The sequence below is a fragment of the Octopus sinensis genome, linkage group LG2, assembly GCF_006345805.1.
Source record: "Octopus sinensis linkage group LG2, ASM634580v1, whole genome shotgun sequence".
Lineage (NCBI taxonomy): Eukaryota > Metazoa > Mollusca > Cephalopoda > Octopoda > Octopodidae > Octopus > Octopus sinensis.
In genome coordinates, this window is record NC_042998.1 from 206,055,053 (window position 1) to 206,073,720 (window position 18,668).

Sequence of the window (18,668 nt, forward strand, 5' to 3'; positions counted from 1 at the left end):
AACAGCACTGATGTCAGCCCCAACGGCATTCAAGTGATGCTTGTACACCACAAGTCCTCCTTCAGAGTGTCAGAAAGACAATTTGTCACATCTCCAGCCAGCCATGTGTGGTGCCTCAAAGATGAAGGGACCCCAAATGATATCAAGAGGAAGATCTTAGAATGGCCAGGTGCCTGTCATTTGAAAATAGAGGTGGTCATATCAAATAAATGTGGTAGTGTCATAATTGTGTTTCCTTTACCATTGCATTGCAATGTGCTCAGATCCTAAAATATAACACTATTTTGCTTTGGCAAGATTGAAAAAATTTGTTTGCCTTAATTTTGGGACACCTTGTATACATATATATGAGGAGTTCAGCAAAAATATGGTACTTAAGTTGAGGCACCAGAATTTACTACGGTATTATCCATACAATTTCAAAATAAGGTGATTAGAATCAAAATAAGCAACAAGGATATCCAGAAGTAATGCAGTACGATTGTTTCACGCAACTCCATTTAATTGAACAATGCAACCATTACATCAATTTAATTGCAGACCAATCCTCAGCTGCCACAAAGACATAGAATTTAATTAAATTAAAACAGATGGACAGATTAGTATAATTTTACCTAAAATCTCCAAGAAGTTAAGGAGATAGACAAAGAACATGTTGCCTTCACTTCCACTTAGAAGCTACTAAGGTATCAGGAAGAAAGACTTGTTACAGATTTTGCTTGTCATTGTTTTATGGGATCAGTTTTAATTTATAGACTAGTTTTATCAAATCCTTGTATATCTAAGGCCCGAGTGAACAGGGGGCAGTGTCTGTTAGGGGTAGAGCTGAGGGAGTCGGCAGAAATCATAGTGGGTATAGTCATAAAAATCAAGAGTTATTTGAAGCAATATCATGAGATTTGGTAAAGGAAAACTTAAATCAAGATGTTTGCTGACAATTAAGGGAGCTGGCCACTAGCAGACCATTGATAATGAAACAGGGAAATCTTATGTAGTACTATAGTTAAATATTTTAAGCAATACTGCTATATTGTATAAAGTTAACGTTTAGGGTTATTCAGAGGATTATTAAGAAGAAGAATTATAACAAAAGGATAAAATGTTTTATGAATACTTTTGAGTGTATACCGAACTTTTACCACAATAGAGGGAGGAAAAGAAATTATCCAGAGATAGTTTAATATTTTGGTGGAGTTGCATTGTACATCTGTGAGGATATTACACCACTAACCCTGTTGTCACACTCAAACTTGTTCTGTGACACACTCATGATGCATTTAATGCAACTTGATGTGATAATATACACACTGTATCGCCCACCTGATGCCTCAAATCATGATGGTCAGTTTGAGGAAAGTCTTACAACAATAAAAGAAGTACTAACAAAACTGGATCAAAGTGTAATATACTTCTGATGGGTGACTTCAACTTCCCCAAACATCAAATGGACTGAAGGCCACAGAATCTCAGGAATGACATGCAAAGATAATAACCAAGCAGAATCTCTACTTGACCTCACAAAAATGCTGTTCCTGGAGCAAACAATACTCTCCCCAACAAGGAAGGAAAACATATTAGACTTTCGTTTCACCAACAATGTAGGTTTTATCCACAACATGAAGATAACACAGACAATCTTCTCAAACCACAACATGATATAACTGATGATGAATTGTCCAAAACTAATGGATGATGTAATCCACAGGGGTGGCACCCAAACTCTTGTCTAGTCTGAGCATCTACAAGGCTGACTGGAAGTCAACTAGAAGAGAGACTTTTAGAGATCAAAAATAAACTCAGATTCTCCCACGAAAAGGAAATGGTAGAAAGAGACACCAGGGCAGTGGAAAATATGAAAATAAATCCTAAAGCTTCCTACAAGTTTGTGAAAGAGTTTGCCTCAGTGCACAACAAGATAAGGCCACTGTTTGAAGATCACTCACTAACTGCAGACCCCAAGAAGATAAGGGAAGTACTAAATAAGCAGTTCCAGAATGTCTTCACTTCTCACATACATACAACAAGCTTCTGCAGTTTCCCCTTCTCAAGTTCCACTAACAAGGCACTGATCAACTTGAGACTAGAGTGAAAAATACTTGCCCTGAAACCACAGAGTTACAAAGCAAATTTCTTAACCACCCAGACATGCTTGTACCTATATACATAATATCTATATACATTTGCATCATCATCGCCGACACCGCCACTGCCACCACCACCACCATCATCATCATCATCTTCATCATCATCATCGCCACAACTATATCCATCACTGAAAACAATAATCATTATTACTTTCCAAAAAGCTTCATCATGACCAAAGTCAACGTTTATTAGTTTCTGCTTCTGCCCAGTAAAGTGATTCAGCCAAGGCTTTGGAACATCATTAATTCCTTAATTACAAGTGAAGTTGTGTCCTTAATCAAATCATTTTAACTTTGTTTACAAAAGACAAGAGTTGAAAACTTTAAAGGAAGCCAAGACTGTAAATCACCATTCCACTTCTGGATCCAGTGGTTAACCTTTTCAAATACAATATCATATTGAAAAACTTCCCATTCTGAGTTCAAATTCCGCCAAGGTTGACTTTGCATTTCATCCTTTCAGGGTCGATAAATTAAGTACCAGTTGCGTACTGAAATCAACCTAATCAGCTGGCCCCCTCCCCAAAACTTTCGGCCCTTATGCTTAGAATTATCATATTGAAAAACAAAACATACACTTTCTCTGCAGTAATTCATATGAACATATCTCTATCTTAGCAGAACCAAGTCATTCTGGCAGACAGAGTGAAAGAATGAAATTCTACAAGTGCTTTATAAACTTTTACCCATTTAAAAGAAAATTTATTTCAACCAAAGTGAGGACAGTTCTGCTCTGACAAGCATATTTCTGATTGTATGTTGTTGCTACTGTTTAAGCCTAAATCAGACCTTATTGAGTAAACCTAGGATCAAAAGCTGTGATCATCTCATCTTTTCATAATCATTGTGTACTTCAGATTACCTTGTCCAACATATCCACTCTTCTGAAAATGGGGTTTGTTGAGAGAGATTTGGCTGCTATATCTATCAGAAGTTCCTTTATATTATAACCCCAGGTCAGAGATGATCAAGCAAATCTATGTTAAAAGATAATCCGTGGCCATCCTATCTTTTCATTTCAGACCTAGTGTATCTAGGACTACATCAACTCATAAATTCCTGTACAGCACAATCGTACATGGTACTGCACTGGTCAGCCAGTGCTGAAATGCATGATACCACAACAATAATAGTAACCTTGTTTATATTCATTTTGAAGAATGTGAGGTACTCTCTAATATAAGGGAGTAAACTTTAATCCCTTCTTCTCTCATTTATTTCTCATCTGTAACAGAATCGTTGCAGGTGGGGGGGCACTTTTGACTTAGAAAATAGTAAACAGGATGTTAAGAATTAAGCAAGTGTCTTTCCTTATGGTAAGGTGAGATTTTATGGAGAGTTGGCTACTATTTCTGGCAAGATTAGCAACAATGTAGAGACTCACTTGTTTGAAAACTATGTGCTGGTATGCTACAGGTGAATATTTGAAGAAAGAAGTGATATAAGGTTCCACTCCAAAATATATACTTTGCTCTATATAACACCACACCCACATTCCTGCTAGTCTGCCATTTCTGGAGACCACAAGGTTGCCTGGGTGGGACAGCATTTAATGTTTAAGTAGTGCAACAAGCTTTGCTTCAATAACAATGGTGAGCTTGCATGATCTTACTTCAAACCAATCCTGTGTCTTGCACCATTTCTTATCAAAATACTGCAGATGGTGTTCCTGAGAAAATCTCATCTCATCAGCACATCTCTGTCGAGTAGGAGTCTGCATGGAAGGCATTATTCAATAACCTGATGAACTTTTCTGCTTTACCTGGTGGCTGGATCATAATAACATCAATGCATTGCTTGTCAGGTGGTTTCCTATATTACATCTTTGGTTGAGGTTTGATCTTGCAGCAAAATAAAGAGTGATTTCCATTAGAGTCTCTATTCTGGAGGCACTGAATTATGAGTCCATTCCTCAAGTGGAAGTATCTTGTAATTATCAGGTCTCGTTTGGTGCCAGTGTTTGGGGCAGAGATGTCTCCAAGATATTTTGTATAAGGTTTTATTTTGGAAGAAAATGTTGATGGCACACACAGTGCATGGAGTGTGCAATCATTGTCCAATGCTGTCAATCACATGACAACTCAAGTAGCTCAGCAGCACCCACTCTAGTACAGACATCACCAAGCTGCAGTAATTGTTTTTGGTTTGGAGTTTCATGAATTGTCCTTGAGAGTTGGTCATAGAATTTGTCCTTTATATTTTGTAGAGAGTAGAGGATTGGGGTAGAGACACTGGCAATGTTGACGGGCCTATTCAATGTATAGAGCTGAAATGAGAATATCCACTCAGTCCCTCTCTCGCTGGATTCCACCATCTTTAGCAGTGAGTTTGCCAGGGCAAAGCCAACACCATAGTAGGGTGAGATTTGAAGAAGACTGATTATTTCTAGTAGGTCAAACAACAATATAAGAAGCTCCTTCCTTCTTTGGCTTTCCCGCAAATTGAGGTTGTGAGAGTATGAATAGAACATCAGCTTTTGCTTTCAAGGTTCAAGTTTGTCATTACTTAATCAAATACTGTGTTATTACATGCAGCAAAGTTATGTAGTTGGCTAGTATTCGTTAAAAACAAAAATTTCAACAATGATTTTTTGCCAATCTAATGTGGCAGTCCCATTTTGAGGTGAATGCTACTGTTGTTTAGCCCCAGGAGACATTGTCTCCAGCTGTGTCCTTATATTTTCAAACAGGGGAGGTTAGCACCCCCACCCAGCATAAAGAAGTTTCAAAATATAAGAACACAGATCTTGTGTCGTATGGCCAACTGGAGACGATGTCTCCCGGGGCTAAACAACAGTAGCCACATTAGGTTGGCAGAAAATCATTACTTTAAAGTGCTGCTACTAAATGTCTCCCGTTGAGAGATTTAGGAACAACACTGTTTCAACAATATCAATGTTTCTGAAGTGATGATGAGATTTTTAAAAGTGGTTTATTTAATCTAATTTAGAAATGTTTAAAAAAAAAAGAAATAAAACATTCAATGGAGAGGAAATATTTCTGTCTCAAGAAATATCTGCAGATGATTTGGTATTTATTCCAAACAAACAGAGCTGAAGTGCATTGTATTAACTGAAGTAATGTAATGTACAGCATGAAATGCACAAAATGTCATTAGAGAAATTGAACTCAAAACATTTTGGTTAGCAGCTGAATACAATATGTGTACAACCACTTTGCTCCTCTCCAAACATAGAACTTAGCCACACGGAAGCTCTAAATCACTATGTTCTGAATTTGTTTGGCACCAGCCAACATTATCTATTGACAAAGAATCAAATAATTTATTACTAAATCATATTTGACTTTGGAGTACTGATGTCATCACAGTTAAAAGCTATTTCTTCGTTAGCAACAGAAGTTCATTAGGTCAACAGCATTAAGTTATCATCCTAATGAAACACCACAACGAATGGATAACATATGTCGTAAGAGACTGAGTAATAAAGAAGGAAAGCAAAAAAGATAACGGAATGTAGATGCATGGGAAAAAGCAAATTCATAATAGGAGACAAAGAAAGAAAATGGAAAAATTAAAAATTAGAAGAATAGATATATTAAGAGAGGAAAAGGAGCAAGAAAGAAAAAGAAGAAGAAGACGACTATGATTAAGGGTAAGATGAGAAGATAATAGCAAAAATAAAATTGAAGAATGAAAGAAAGAAAAAAGAGATGGTGACTCATAGAAAATGAACAAATTGGAAAGCAATAACTAATGAGGAAGAAGATAATGCTTCACTGATTTCTTCCAGGTGACACTAGCAGAGGCAACAATGACGACATCAACAGTATTAATGCTTTGATGTGTTTGTCTCTCTGTATGTGTCTCACTGTATATGTGTTACAATCAACACATATGTATCGCCTCCATTCATAAATTACTATGGATTTGTGTGTGTATACATAAACATACATATATGTTTGTTGTCTCTCACATACATACACACACACATATATATGTGAGAAACAAGACACATACGAAAATGCAAAGATATTCATATGCACATGTATAAACACATGTATCCATGCATCATACATATACACACACTTCTGTATAAAAACATAAGTGCATACACACACACAGTTCTGGAGTTCTGGTTTAAAGGAAGGGGCTGTGCTCCCAGCCACAGCAGGTACCCCAAGGCTATTCAAATGAATGCTATTAATATTCCTTCTGAACAGTTACAAGTGAGTGATGAGAGCAAGAGACGTGAATGTGTCCAGGAGTGGCTGAGTGGAGGAGGAGGCAGCAGGAAACAGAAGTAAAAGCAATAGAAAAGGTAGAGACAAAGAGAGCAAATGTAGGCAAGAGACAGGAGTGGGTTTGTGAGTAATTTTATATTAATAAGTTGAATTGCCTTTCTATGGATGCAGTCAATGACTCTGTGTGTGTGTGTGCACATCAGTAGCACCATCCCAGATGTAGAAGCAGTATTTGAATTGTGGTTCTCCCCTGAGATATGCAAAATGTTTGTAGTTACTGGAGGGTCTGCAGTACTTTTTTGACTGAAGATAAAGGCCAATTTTTGTGAAGTCGTTTTCGCTAAGATTGTTGAGCCATGATGGTGAGGCATAGCATTTGTAGAGACGTTCAGTGTTCTAGTTGCAAATGATTTGTGTCAAAAGAGGAGAAGGGATACTGTTTCTTGATATGTGAAGCAATTGTTCCACTTTGTTGTTGAAAAAAATTAGTTTCTGTCAAAGGATAATTTAGAAATCTCTGCTACTAGTATCAGTGTAGACTTGATTTGGAAGGTTAAGAAGGAATAGAAATGGTATTATTTGTGGAAGAATGGGTGTTATTAAGGTGAAGACAAGAAAGCTGTTGATGTACAGGAAGAAGAAAGGGACAAAATTGAACCCTGAGGCAGACTACAATTGGTAGAGAAAACTTGTCTCAGACCACATCAAAATGATGAAGTCTGACAAGAGAGCATTGAACCCACAAATAAGAGATGAACTGAACTCAAAAACAGGCAGTTTGATTAAAAGATTCTTGCTCCTAAAGATGCAAAAGTGTGTTTCCATGATCTGTATACACAAGCAAAATGGCCAAATTTTTTACATGAGTTGTGGATTTTCCCTTCACAGAGCATCAAAAGTAAGAAAAGAGATCCAGAAGCACATACGAGGTGACATCAAAGAAGTTGCTGTACTACTTCTGTAGCATGCCAACAGATGGCAGCACATGGTTGCATGCGCAGTTAGAGCTAGTAGTCACCTTCATGAGGCAGTGTGCTGAATGACATTGCTGTGTTTACTTCACAAGTTGTGAAATTTGTATTTTTGTGATCACATGTATACTGTGGTCTGTGATTTTGTCATGGACAGGAACAAAGAGGCACAAAATTTTATGTTAAACTTGTGAAGTCTGCTACAGAGACATTGAGTATGTTTCAGCAAGCTTACGTCAATGAGGCAGTGGATCATATGCAATGTTTCAAGTGGTACAGGCACTTCAAAAGTGGAAGAATATCCCTGGAAAATGACGAACAATCTGAAAGACATGCCACAAACAGAAATGTGGTATTGTGCATCAATAATTCATCCCCCAGGGTCAGATCATTAATAGACAGTTCTACTGAGATATTCTACAGTGTCTGAGGGAGGACATTAGGTGAAAGTGACCCCAGATCTGTGGAGCAGGAAGAATTGGATTCTTCATGACAACAATGCACTCTGTCACTGAGCTCTTCTCATGGTATCGCTTCTGCACCTGCCCTAGTCACCTGCAGACTTCCATCTCTTCCCTATGATGAAAATGCAGCTCAAAAGTCACCATTTTAATACTGATGTTGAGATCCAGACCGAATCGCAGGTCCTCAACTTACTTACAGAAAACAACTTCCAGGCCAGATTCCAAATGTGGCATGAACACTGGCACTAGTGTATTGCTGCGCAAGGTCACTATTTCGAAGGAGATTAGGTTAAAACTAAGGTAAATAAGTTATTTTTTTATTAAACATAACTAGTTCTAGAACTTTTTGATAGCACCTCGTATATGACAAAGCATTTTTATAATTAGTTCTAGGTCATCAAACTTGATATTACCTTCATCATAAGGAATAAATCTGTTTTCTCTCATGTTTCTTGTTGGCTGTTCAAACAATACCAGGTGTCTATATTAATTCTAAAGTTTGGCACAGGCATGGCTGTGTGGTAAGAAGGTTGTTTCCCAGCCACATGGTGCCAGGTTCAGTCCCACCACATGGCATCTTGGACACATGTCTTCTACTATAGCTCAGGCTGACCAAATCCTTGTGAGTAGCTTTGGAAGACAGAAACTGAAAGAAGCCTGTCATGTATATATATATATATATATCATCATCATCATCATCATCATTGTTTAACGTCCGTTTTCCATGCTGGCATGGGTTGGACGGTTCGACTGGGGTCTGGGAAGCCAGGAGGCTGCACCAGGCCCCAATCTGATCTGGCAGTGTTTCTACAGCTAGATGCCCTTCCTAATGCCAACCACCCCAAGAATGTAGTGGGTGCTTTTTATGTGCCATTGGCACAAGGGCCAGAAGAGCTGGCATCGACCACGATTGGATGGTGCTTTTTACGTGCCACCAGTACGGAAGCCAGTCAATGTGGCACTGGCATCAGCCACGTCTAGATGGTGCCTTTTATGTGCTACCGGCATGGGGCTCACAACTACAATTTCCATTTGATTTGATTTTGATTTTGCTGATGTTGATGTACTTGACTCAATAGGTCTCCTCAAGCACGGCATGTCGCCCTACGATCCAAGGTACTGTCCAACCCATGCCAGCATGAAAAATGTATCCAAAATGATGATGATGTATTTGTGTGTGTGTGTGTGTGTGCATGCCTTTGTGTCTGTATTTCCCCCCCCTACTGCTTGACAACTGATGTTGGTGTGTTTACACTCCCATAACTTAGCAGTTCAGCAAAATAGTCTGATAGAATAAGTACCAGGCTTAAAAAAAAAAAATCAAGTACTAGGGGTGATTCATTCAACAAAAAATTCTTCATGGTGGTGCACCAGCATGGCCACAGTCAAATGACTGAAGAAAAATGAAACTGGGATGTTGGATGACTGTGACAATTTTATTCCCATAATGTGACTAGTCTTCTCAATGAATTGGTGGCCCCTTAATACTATCACCATCATACTTAGCAAAATCCAGCATTTTTACATTTGCTTTCAGTTGGGAATCCAGTTAAGCAAGTTTTTTAGACTTGGAGTAAAATGGACCAGAACAGGCTCCTTTCATAAGTTCAATATTTTTGTAGGTTGAAACAGGACATAAATCATTAAATGTAAGAAAGTTCATAAAGTTCTTCTCACCGTATATTGTAGTATGGCCTTTTGCCTTTTATCATCTACTGTAGTTCCCACATTTCTTATGTATTGAGTTAATTCTTTCAAGAATGTGCCATTGTAGCCAGTGAAGTCTGGTGTTGAGTGCCAAGAATGACGAGACACCATTTATCATTATTCTAATATTTCCAGAAATATGTTTATTTCAAAATCAATGTAGTCTTATTGTAAAGTGTTTATCCAAAACAATACCATGGCAACAAGAGGTCCTTCATCTCCAAAAGCTTTATTCAACTGAACAACAAAATTTTTTCCATCAAACGGGAGACCATGTTAATTAGCATCACATGACCATTAGAGTGAGTCATGTGATGTAATTGTGTGAGGTAGGAAATACTACTTTACAAATACTGCAAAACATTTTTTATAACATTCTAATAATTTTGCCAATAATGATGATAATGAAGCCAAACACCCAACATCAATCTATGATCCATGATTACAGCTCAGTCGAAGAAAAAAGCTGAGAAAAGATGTAACATTCGGAAGATAGCCACACTAGTTCAGCCTAGTTTTCATCCTCATTGTCATCATCACGGTCCAGATACATCAGCCTCACTACATGCCTGTGCATCATCAGTAACAGTATAACCAAGTGGAGTGTTTACAGCAGTTGGGTTGCTTGACTGGTGGAAGCTGCCCTTTCCGTAAGAAGCAGAAAAGCATGCACTCCAGTTTGGTCAGATGTTTCTTAGCTCAGGGTATGACAGTTCAGCAATAATATGCCACCAAAGCAATGAAGACATTAGTTACTCATGCCTCGCCTTTCAGAGGCAACTTCCTGCTGGCCCATTCCTAAATGAAACCAGCTCCCCTGCTCACAACCAGGAGAGTTGGTTCAAACCAGACTGAGCACTTTACCTAGGCCCTCAGCAAAGCAACAGAACCTGCCACTGGCCATCATAGATTTGCCTCAATAAAAACCATGCTTAAAGCCCACCAGCTTGTTCTGGTTGATGTCTTCTCTATACTCCTGGTATTCTTTCAGCGTAGTATTTATCACTTCTATATCTAATAAAGCCTGACACTATGACAGGGACATCATCTCCATCCAACATAGGTCTCCTAGGATCCAGTTTAACCCTTTAGTATTTAAACCGGCCATATCCAGCCAAAATATTTAATTTGTTTTATGTTCAAACTGACCAGATCCAGGCTCTCACACCTACCCTACAATGTTATTCTACATAAAGTAATTACACCATCAAGATCTTGAAGATATGAGATAATGCATGATTAATTCAAATCAATGGGAATCAATAAGCATTATGTTTGATAGAATAATCTGAACACTAAAGGGTTAAGCAGGCTACCCAACAAAGTCTCCATCTTCCTCAACAAAGACTCCAAAGCCAAAACATACAGGAAAGAGAAAAGGAAGGCAACTATGATGGATCAAACATTCGATGTCAAACAATTCAGTAAAATGGCTGTTTAATTTGACTGCCAAACAGATGCTGAAATGCATTGTAGTGATCCAGCCTTTGAAGATGAGACTGAAACTGACAGCTCTTAAGAACAGCCACTAGGTAGTTATGGTCCATTCTGTTAAATGCTTTGAACTGGTCTAAATTGATCGGCTAGATCAATTCTTGATTCACTCTATGATGTATCACATTACGTGGTGGTTCTTGGAGATAATTTGTTGAGAATTGCACAGCTTAGCATATCAACTACACTATTGATAACAAACATCAGTCTTTCTACAAACACTTTTGCTGAAATACCTTCAACTCTGTGTTGAGCAGAGAGGTAGTCTGAAATTTTCTGCCATGTCCCCCTTGTTCTGATCCTTCCTCAACAGCATCACCACTCTCCAACTCACTCAAGTGCTCCAGTTGAGTGTTTACTACAACTTCCAGTTTGCTACCAAGACAAGAGTAAACAAGGCTGGCACTTGGAAAAATAACTCACAGGAGAGACCATCCACTCCTGTTGATTTTTCACCCTACAATGCTGCTCAGAATGCCTGCCTCTCTGTTAGCTGAAATCAGCTTTTTGCAGTGTTTGGTCCCTTCTTGCTCAAGTAGATATCAAAATCCATTGTTTCCAACACACATCATCAAGGACTGTGGTAAAGTGTTTCTTGAAAACCATGCTTGTCTGTTTAGAATTGAAGAGTACAAACCTGATGCGATACACCATAGACTGAATTCTAGTTCTGTTGCCAAGTTATATCTTCACCACCTAAGCTCAAGCGAATGGCTACAGAGAACTGGATGTGAAAAATGAGAATATAAGAGTAAAGGAAAAACAGGAATATAAAAGAATGCAAGAACAAATAAGAGAAAATAGGAGTAAAGGAAAATAAAGGATTACAGAAAATAGGCTTATAATCTGATATAAGAGAATATAAGAAGATAGAGAAGGATGGTGAAAGGATGAAAAAGAATAGAAATTAAAATTATAAAAAAAAATGGAGAGAAAAAGGAAAAGAAGGAAACAGAAAACAAGGTAAAAAGAATAAAGATTTAATTGAGAAAAAAAGAGTAAAAAGTGGAAAGAGAGAATGAAGAAGAAAGAGAAAAAATAGGGACAAAGAAAGAACGAAAGCCAAACTGATGCGTGTGTGCGTGTGTGTGTGTGTGTATGTATGTGTGTATGTTTATGTATGTATGAAATACATATATATATATATGCATGTATATATATTATATGTATAGATACATATATATGTGTATGAATGCACATGTATGAGTATATATTTGTATATGTATGTGTATATATATATATATATGTATGTATGTATGTATGTATGTATGTATGTATGTATGTATGTATGTATGTATGTATGTATGTATGTATGTATGCATGCATGCATGTATGTATGTATGTATATGAATATATATATATGAATATATATATATGAATATATATATATGAATATATATATATATATATATATATATATATATATATATATATACACATATATACACACACACACACATATACACACACATAATATATACATACACATGCAAACACATATGTGTTCATAAATACATACACATAACTATATACACTTACAGTTTATATATAGTGTGTGAGTAGAGAGAGGAGAGAGAGAAAGAATTACATTAATGAATAGATGAATAGCGGAGAAGAAAAGATTGGATAGTGACAGAATTGCTAAAGAAAATGATTAAAATCAGAAAGTAGGGGGGGGGGGAGAGGGAGTAATAACTAGAGAGAAAAAGAATGTTTGAGAGGGAAAGAGGGGAAAGGGAGTATGAAAGGCTAGAGTGGCAATGCAAATTGACTTTGAAGCACATGACTACAATTTGCATTTAGTCGGAGAAAGAACGGAGGTGAAAGCCACGTAACGTTTCCTGGCTTCAAGGAACTTACACAACACAAAAATGAATGAATAATTAATTTTTAGTCTGGAAATGAATGATTCGGATATAAATGGCTTTTGTTTGTTTTTAATAATTTTTTTAAATTGTTAAATAGTGTGTATGTGTGTGTGTTTGTGTGTGTGTGGACACATGAGAGACAGAAAAAGAGAAGAAGAGTGGGGAAGAATGAATGTCAAAAAAAATTGCAATTTAAATGAATTATTTTCTCAGTGGTGGTGTTTGGTAAACATGAGATAATAATAGCATATTTATTAATGATGATAAGGCTAAGGAGATGAAAGTTGGGCAAATGATTGTTATTTTCTTTAGCCTTAAAAAAGGGAGAAGATTCTTCTAGCCTATCCCAATCATTAGGTCAGAGTGGAGATGCTGTGTGGACTCTTCAAGCTACCATACAGTCACATGGTATCTGAAATCCAGTATGAGCCAACACAAGAGGTTCTACAGTCACTCAACTTGTAAGAAACAGCAATCAAATATCCCTCCCATCATCATCTTAAAAAAGATTGAACTGTCCTCAAGCTAAACAAAAAATACCTTGTAAAAGCCAAAAGTCAACAACTTGAAGAATACAACCAGAAATTCTTGGGTTACTGGAGTACAAAAAGAGGGGACGTTTTCTCTTTTTAAAGGTTTAGTATCATGAAGGGTCTGTACTGATGATCTCCCTGTCATCACCACAGCAAATTTAGTGCAAGTGGTAGAGATAAAAAGTAGATTGATGATAACAAAAATTTCTTTATAAAATAAAGCATTTTTCACCTTCTTCCTCTCCTTTTGCTCATTCTTCTTCACTGGTTTATTCCCTACGTTTCACAGGAAACTTGAATACCTGAGGATCTTGTGGACAAGATATTTCAAAACAGAATACATTATAATTGTTTCACATTACTTTCTCTAAACTTATTATAGAAGACTTGAATTCAAAACACAAAACTAATGAAAATTACTAATAATTATAGTTACAGTATCTTCCTTTTGTGGTCAACTGTATTTTGGGAAGTGTGAGTGGAGGATTTTGATCCAGAGTCCTCCACTTACACTCAATTCAACCAGTACTAGATTATCTTAGTGTATTGTTATTACAGGTGAATTATTTCTAGCTGACCAAGCAACCATGTAGAGATTCCCTTGTTGGAATGTAAATCAAATGAAACAAGCTGTCATCAATGTTTGTTGTTAGGTCACTTTCTGGTAACGAACTATCAAGTTAGCAACAGCTGAGCTCAATAAAATGTGGCCAACCACATAACTGTGTATCAATGTTAAGGTCTCACCACTGTACAGACACTTAAAAACATTAACAATGAAAACAACTCAGAAAAGAAGACAAAGAAAGAGCAGGTGAAACTCAAAAGACAAATATAAAACATGTGTGTAACTTATCTATAACTTATTAATATGCAGTCCCCAGTACACTCTGTAACATGGTTGGCATTAGGAAGGGTATCAAGCCATAGCAAACCCTACCAAAACAGACAACTAGAGCCTAGTGCAGCTCTTGAGCTTGTCAGTTCCTGTCAAAGCAGCCAACCCATGTCAGCATGGAAAACGGATGCTAAATGATGATAATGATGAATATATGCAAATCCTAAGAGTTTTTAGCGATACAAAAAAATGATGAAAACCTTGACCCTGTCATTCAAAAATAGAAATCAAATTCTCTTCAAACCACACTTTAACATCTTATAAAAAGTAGGACACATTAAATAATGTACTCCTAGATTGTATGTCTGTTGCAGAAAGAGCAAGAAGTAACTTTACTCAACCTTTTTACATCCTAAATTGTTTGGATAGTCTGCCTCAGAACAAAGAGATGAAGGATAACCAACAAGAAATTTAAATCAAACCAATAAAACTGAACATCTCTTACCAGGGTACAGAACCATGACAAACCACTTTCTCTCACAGAATTGACTGCAACTTCAACATCAACCGTTTGGTATTTCACCCTTTAGCATTCAGATTAATCTGTCAAATGTATTTATTCCTATTTATTCACATTGTTTTGAATTGATCCTGTAGTATGTCATAGCTTCAAGATTTCAGTGATGTGATTGTATATTTTTAGAATGAAATTGCAGAGTAGGTATGAGAGGCTGAATCTAACCAGTTTGAACCAGATATGGCTGGTTTAAATGCTAGAGGGTTAACATGACTGATATTGGGATGGTAGAAACAGAATGCAACCAGATTAAATATCCTCCAGTAATTTAGCTTAATCCACTAAATACTCATTTTTTATCATCATCGTTTAACGTCCGTTTTCCATGCTAGCATGGGTTGGATGGTTCGACCGGGGTCTGGGAAGCCAGGAGGCTGCACCAGGCCCAGTCTGATCTGGCAGTGTTTCTACAGCTGGATGCCCTTCCTAATGCCAACCACTCTGAGTGTAGAGCAAGCTTTTTACATGCCACTGGCACAGGTGCCAGGTGAAGTTAGCAATGGCCACGATCAGTTGGCGCTTTTTACGTGCCACCGGCATGGAAGCCAGTCAAGGCGGTGCTGGCATTGGCCATGTTCGGATGGTGCATTTTACGTGCCACCGGCACAGGTATCACAACTACAATTTCCATTTGACTTTTTGATGTTGATGTACTTGACTCAATAGGTCTCCTCAAGCACAATGTCTCCTAAAAGTGATTGAGGATAATAGAATACATATTGGAGAGTAGTTCAATCATGAGTCTACTCATCTTTTAGAAATGCTTATGATGATGGTTGTGCATCTAGAAAAACAGAGACAAATAGGACAAGAACTCCAAGTTAAGATGAAGAAATGTGTCAGTGATCTAAGTTCAATTCTTAGCCACAGCTAGTTCTCAAGTTCAATACATTACACCCACCCACCCTCCCACACACGCATCATCGTTCTACCTTCTAAGATCAATAGAACCAGTCAGAACTAGTAATGGAAACATTTAAACAACAACAAACAATTGATTTTGTGTTACTCAAGAGTGGTGACTGCATAAATATTTCTCTTTATAATATATGTACACATATATATATATATACACGAAATGTCAGAGCTTATATGTCCATGGCCATTGGAGTCTCATGATTCGTCTATAAGGCTAAATGCTTTATGGATGTGTAGCCATTGGTCACTCTATGACCGGCATATAATTAACTTCCTGTATACACACACATATACATGGCCATCTTAAACTGCACGCTCCTTTCTTTCAGATCCCTTGGCACTTCTTCCCCACCTCTCTTGTCCTTCATGTGTACCAAATGCCCATACCACTACAGTCTTCTCCATGTACACTACATCTGATTCCAATTAGAACCAGTTCTTCTCTCAACTCATTTGTATTATGTCTATCATGGATGCTAACATTATGTGTGTTCAGTGGGTTATACTTGCTTTTTTCCTTTCTAACTTTCACACTGAATACCCAAGCTTCACACATACTGTATACAGTATACACAGCCTACACTATACACAATGTCCACATCAACACCATCTATTGCCTGCAACAGCGATACAGTAACAACAACAGCAATGCAGAATGTCCCCGCAGAGGGCGCCCTCGGAGGACCACTGCACCCACCTGCAATGCCTTCGTGATTGTTTCAGACCGGCCAGTGTGACAGTTTGCAAGACCATAGGCACTGGACAGTGACCCATCAGCAAGGACACAGTACAATGTTGACTGGCTGCAATGTTGACCTGCATTGCCATCATGCTGCTTGAGGGCCTGTCTTCACTGCACGCCACCATCAGGCATGACTACAATGGGCTACACAGCATCAACAATGGAGATCAATAGTCTTCTCTGACAAGAGCTGGTACTGCGTTTCTACCTTGGATGGCAGAGTGAGGGTGTAGTGTAGGAAGAGTGAACACTACAGAGACATGTGTCATGGAGAGAGATGCATGGGATGGCCAAAGCGTCACGGTTTGAGGTGCTAGAGGCCTGAATCAGAGAACTGGGCTCCATGTGTTCCAAAATGTTGGTGCAGGCATCACAGCAGAGTGCTATGTTGACCAGATCCTAAGACCTTACATTGTGCCCATCTTTATGCATCACCATAGCCATGTGTTCCAGCAGAACAATGCTCCCTCCCACACAACCAGGGTCACCATGGATTTCCTAAATCAGCACAACATCAGAACCATGCCATGGATGGCTCTCAGCCTGGATTTGAACCCAATTGAACACCTGTGGGATGAAATCCAGAGTTGTCTGAACCAGGTGGTCCCAAGGCTGACAACTCGTGTGGTGTGGGCACAGGTGTCAATGGCTTTTGTGAACTGCCTCATGCACTCTATGTACCGACGGTGTATGGCTGTTTTGAACACCCAGGGAGGGCATACACAGTATTGAATATATCATGCTCTACTATCTCGATGTGCTGGATCTGCCCACTACCAGAACACATGACAATGACCCATAGGCTGTGGTCAAAGTACATCCAAGAAACTGACTTTATCAGATTTATCAAAATTATCTCTGACATAATGAAATTAAAACATATTTCACAGTCACACACGTCTTGTGTTTCTTTTGCAGTTCAATGTATACAAAAATATGTGTGTTTAAATGTAAATAGGTATGTGTGTGCATAATGGTGCTTCTGTGTAAAGTAAAACTGCAAAAAATGTAAAGATGTTCAGAAAAGAGAGAAGAGGAAGACCCTCTTCTTGTCAATCCAAGCCAACCACTGCCATAAATAGAAATATAAACCAATGTGGAAGTTTCCACAGGGTTGATTGACACACTAGAAGTTGCAGCCAAATCACAGTTTATTACCTTAAAACAAAGAAAAAAGCGCACAATCTGAAAATGAGTTAGAATGGTCATAACTGGAACGCTTTGCTTCTAAGACCAGGAGCTACAACAACAACAACAACAACGTATGTCTCCTATGGTTTCTCAACAGACCAATCCTGTTAGAGTGTCATATTTGAGTGGAAGCTCAAACCATACACAAGTGTCACACTTGACTGAATGATAAATCCAAATTAGATTGTGTGACATTAGATTGTGAAACATGTCAACTAAATTCTAGAGGATCTTTTAATATCTGCTGCTTAGTCTGGTTTCATGGTGTTAAGCTGAAGGGGGACAAATATACAAATAAGGCACAAGTCCATTTTAGGTACCATTACTAGACACCTTAGTATTCATTCCCCCATAATAACCCTAAATATTTCAATTGTAGGTTTAAACTCATAACTTTCAAAATGAGAAAGTAACCATCCATTTCACCTTACTGCTATCTCATAATTTTATTGCTTATCAAGAGAAATAATGACAGTAACCCCCGTACATGACCTTTCACAAGCAAGAGTGCAGAAACTGGTGAGAAAGAGGATGTAATCTTCAAACCAGAGACTGAGTTCAAAAACTTACAATGGTGAAAATTTCACTGAATGCACCCAAGGACCAAGCGATGGTGTGAAATGATGGAAATTAAGTCTACCATGCAATAACTGTGAAGTACATAAGAATAAGTAACTTAATTTCAGCCCAACTATGGACCATGTGACCGGAAACAGACCAAAGTGACTAGTGAAGTCATAAAGCAAAATGAAAAGACAACCCAACAAGCTAGCCTCCACATTGCCACTAAATCTGCTAGAAAAAGCAACCAATTTTCTCTCTCAATGCCCTGAACTATCCTTAAAAAGGCAGGGTACATTGGATAATGCAATTCTAAATACACCAAGTACAGGAAAAGAAAACACTTTTAGCCACAGGTATGCCAAATCAAGCTCATAAACAGAATCAGGTTGAATCCTCATAGGGAGCCACCATAAGCCATACTTGAACATTTATCTACCTATGCGGGCTTTTGTAAA

The 18,668-nt window shown here is 37.9% G+C and overlaps 1 protein-coding gene across 7 annotated transcripts in view; it reads right to left on the reverse strand.

The window, feature by feature from the left end:
- Positions 1-18,668, reverse strand: part of LOC118762189 (FK506-binding protein 5-like) — a 139,432-nt gene that overhangs the window by 97,771 nt on the left and 22,993 nt on the right. The window lies entirely within an intron of this gene.